Source organism: Hordeum vulgare, chromosome 5H, assembly GCF_904849725.1.
Source record: "Hordeum vulgare subsp. vulgare chromosome 5H, MorexV3_pseudomolecules_assembly, whole genome shotgun sequence".
NCBI classification, from domain to species: domain Eukaryota; kingdom Viridiplantae; phylum Streptophyta; class Magnoliopsida; order Poales; family Poaceae; genus Hordeum; species Hordeum vulgare.
In genome coordinates this window covers 152,531,978-152,535,420 of record NC_058522.1, presented here as the reverse complement: position 1 = coordinate 152,535,420, position 3,443 = coordinate 152,531,978, and positions in this window count along the sequence as shown.

The window sequence follows — 3,443 nt, the reverse complement described above, 5'->3', positions numbered from 1 at the left end:
GCATTACTAACATGCTTGGTGTTTCTATGGTGACCCCTTTGAATTTTGTTTTGGGATAAAACTCTTCTGGAAAGTCCCAACTTGTCGGGGAATGTCGCATGGGAAACAAAAAAATTCCTACTCGCACCAAGATCAATCTATGGACACTAACATCTATGAGAGAGGGAGTGCATCTACATACCCTTGTAGATCGCTAAGCGGAAGCGTTGAGAAATGCGGTTGATGTAGTCGACCGTCTTCGCGATCCAATCACTCATCCGTCCCACGATCCAATCACGAACGTCCCGATCAAGTGCCGAACGGACGGCACCTCCGCATTCCGCACATGTACAACCTGATGACACCTTCACCACCTCGATCCAGCGAGTGTGGGTAAAGTGGTAGATAATTTGTTCGGCAGCACGACGTCATGTTGGTGGTGGTGGTGGTTCGATATCACGAGGGCTTCACCAAGCGCTGTGTCATACACGTTTCGGAGGAGAAATCGATCTAGGGAGAGAGATAGGTTTGCACGTATGCTGTCAGGTGGTGCTGGCCTATCTCTCCCTATCAATATATAGGAGGAGGGGGTAGGTAGGGCGCAGTATTGGCCCTTCCTGCAAGGATGGTTGGCCGGCCAGAGAGGGGAAGAGTCCACCTCCAACAAGGGAGGTGGACACCCTAGGGAGGACTCCTCCACCCTTGGGTGCATCGGACCTATAGGGGGTCGCCTGCCCAGCCCACCAGGTGCTGGTGCGCCACCTCTTAGGACCATGTGGCCCCACAAGGTTGGTGGGCCCCTCCCGGTGGACCCTCGGAACCCTTTCGGCACTCCCGGTACAATGATGAAAACAACGGGAACTTTTCTGGGACCTGATACCACTTTCCTATAAGTAAATCTTTATCTCCGGACCATTCCGGAGCTCCTTGTGACGTCCAGGATCTCATCCGGGACTTCGAACAACTTTCGTTCACCAACATACATAACTCAACAATACGAAATCGTAACCGAATGTTAAGTGTGCACACCCTACGGGTTCGAGAACTATGCAGACATGACTGAGACACAACTACAGTCAATAACCAATAGCGGGACCTGGATGCCCAGGTATCAGCAACTGAAACGGTATCAAATACCTAGGGGCTACAACAAACACTAGTAAGGCACACGTCAATAACATGTATATCAAATATACCTTTGTTGACATTGCCAACCTTCTGATCTCCCTAAAACATGGGTTTCTTCACTAGAGCGACAACTGGCTTTTCATCCTCAAAGTTTCCCTTCTTGCCCTTACCCTTCTTGAAAGTAGTGGTTTTACTAACCATCAACACTTGATGCTCCTTTTTGATTTCTACCTTTTTGGTGTCAAATATAACGAATAACTCAGGGATTATCTTCTCCATCCTGATATCCTATAGTTCATCACGAAGCTCCAGCAGCTTTGTAGCAGTGACTTTGGAGAACTATGCCAATCACTATCTTATGTGGAAGATCCACTCTCACTTGATTCAAGCGATTGTAGTAACGAGACAATCGGAGCACATGCTGAGTGATTGAGCTATTCTTGTTCATCTTGTAAGAAAAGAACTCATCGGAGGTCTCATACATCTCAACATGGGTACGAGTCCAAAATCCCAATTTCAGCTTTTGGAACATCTCATATGGCCCGTTACGTTCAAAACGTCTTTGGATCCTCAATTCTAAGCCGTAAAGAATGACGCACCGAACTACCAAGTAGTCATCGAAAGAAAGTCTATCAGATGTTCACGACATCCACATATGATACTTGAGGGGGGGGGCACACCAAGTGGTGCATCAAGCACATAAGCCTTCTGTGCAGCAATGAGGACAATCCCAGTTTACGGACCCACTTCGCATAATTTCTACTATCATCTTTGAACTTAGTTTTCCCTAGGAATGCATAAAAATACAGGGTAGCTACAGCGTGAGCTATTGTTCTACAACATACTTTGTAAAGACAATTTAGACTATGTTCATAATAATGAGTTCAATTAATCATATTACTTAAGAACTCACACTCAACTCAACATCCCTCAAGTTGTTCGAGTGTGACATGATCCAAATCCACAAACCCAAGTCTGATTATCACGTGAGATGAGGTGCTTTCAATGGTGAAAATCTCCATGTTGATCATATCTACTATATTACTGATGTTCAACCTTTCGATCTCATATGTTCCGAGGCCATGTCTATACATGCTTGGCTCATGAAGTTTAACCCAAGTGTTCTGCATGTGCAAAACTGGCTTACACCCATTGTATGCGAATGTAGAGTCTATCGCACCTGATCATCACGTGGTTCCTCGAAACGACGAACCTTCGCAATGGTGCATACCACGGGAGAACACATTTTTATATTAAAATTTTACTGAGGTATCATCTGATAATGCTATTGTCGTCCTAAGCAAAATAAGATGCATAAAAGGATTAACATCAATTGCAAATCATAATAGTGACATAATATGGCCATCATCATCTTGTGGTTTTGATCTCCATCTCCAAAGCTCCAGCATGATCTCCATTATCACCGGCATGACACCATGATCTCCATCATCATGATCTCCGTAATCGTGTCGCCATTGGGGTTGTTGCACTAACTATGCTTCTACCACTATTGCCAACTCATAGCGATCAAGTAAAGCAAAAAGGCACAAATTATTAAAGGCGACCCTATGGCTCCTGCCGGTTGCCGTACTCATCGACATGCAAGTCATGATAATTCTATAAAAAACATGATCATATCATACATCACATATAGCTCATCATGTCATTGGCCATATCATATCACAACATACCCTTCAAAAACAAGTTAGACGTCCTCTACTTGTTGTTGCATGTTTTACGTGGCCGCTATGGGTAACTAGCAAGAATCGTTCATACCTACACAAAGACACAATGGTGATATTCAAGTTGCTATTTAACCTTCTACAAGGACCGCCTATGGTGAATCTGATTCAACTAAAGTGGGATAGCCAAACACCCGCGAGCCATCTTTATGCAACAAGTTGCATGTGAGTCGATGGAACCAGTCTCTCATACGTAGACGAGTAAGGTTGGTCCAGACGGCATTATCCCACAATACTGCCAAATAAAAATAAGACTAAGGAAGTAAGCAATCTGAACATCAACCCCTACAAAATTCTTTTGTGTTCTACTCATGCATGTTATCTACGCATAGACCTTGCTTATGATGCCACTATTGTGGAATGTCAGGTGGGAAACAAAAGTTTTCCTATGCTCGCCAAGATCAATTTATGGAGACTAACATCTATGAGAGGGGGGTGCATCTACATACCCTTATAGATCGCTAAGCGGAAGCGTTGTGAAACGCGGTTGATGTAGTCGAACGTCTTTGCGATCCAATCACGATACGTCCTGAGATCCAATCACAAATTTACCGATCAAGTGCCGAACGGACGTCACCTCCGCGTTCAGCACAC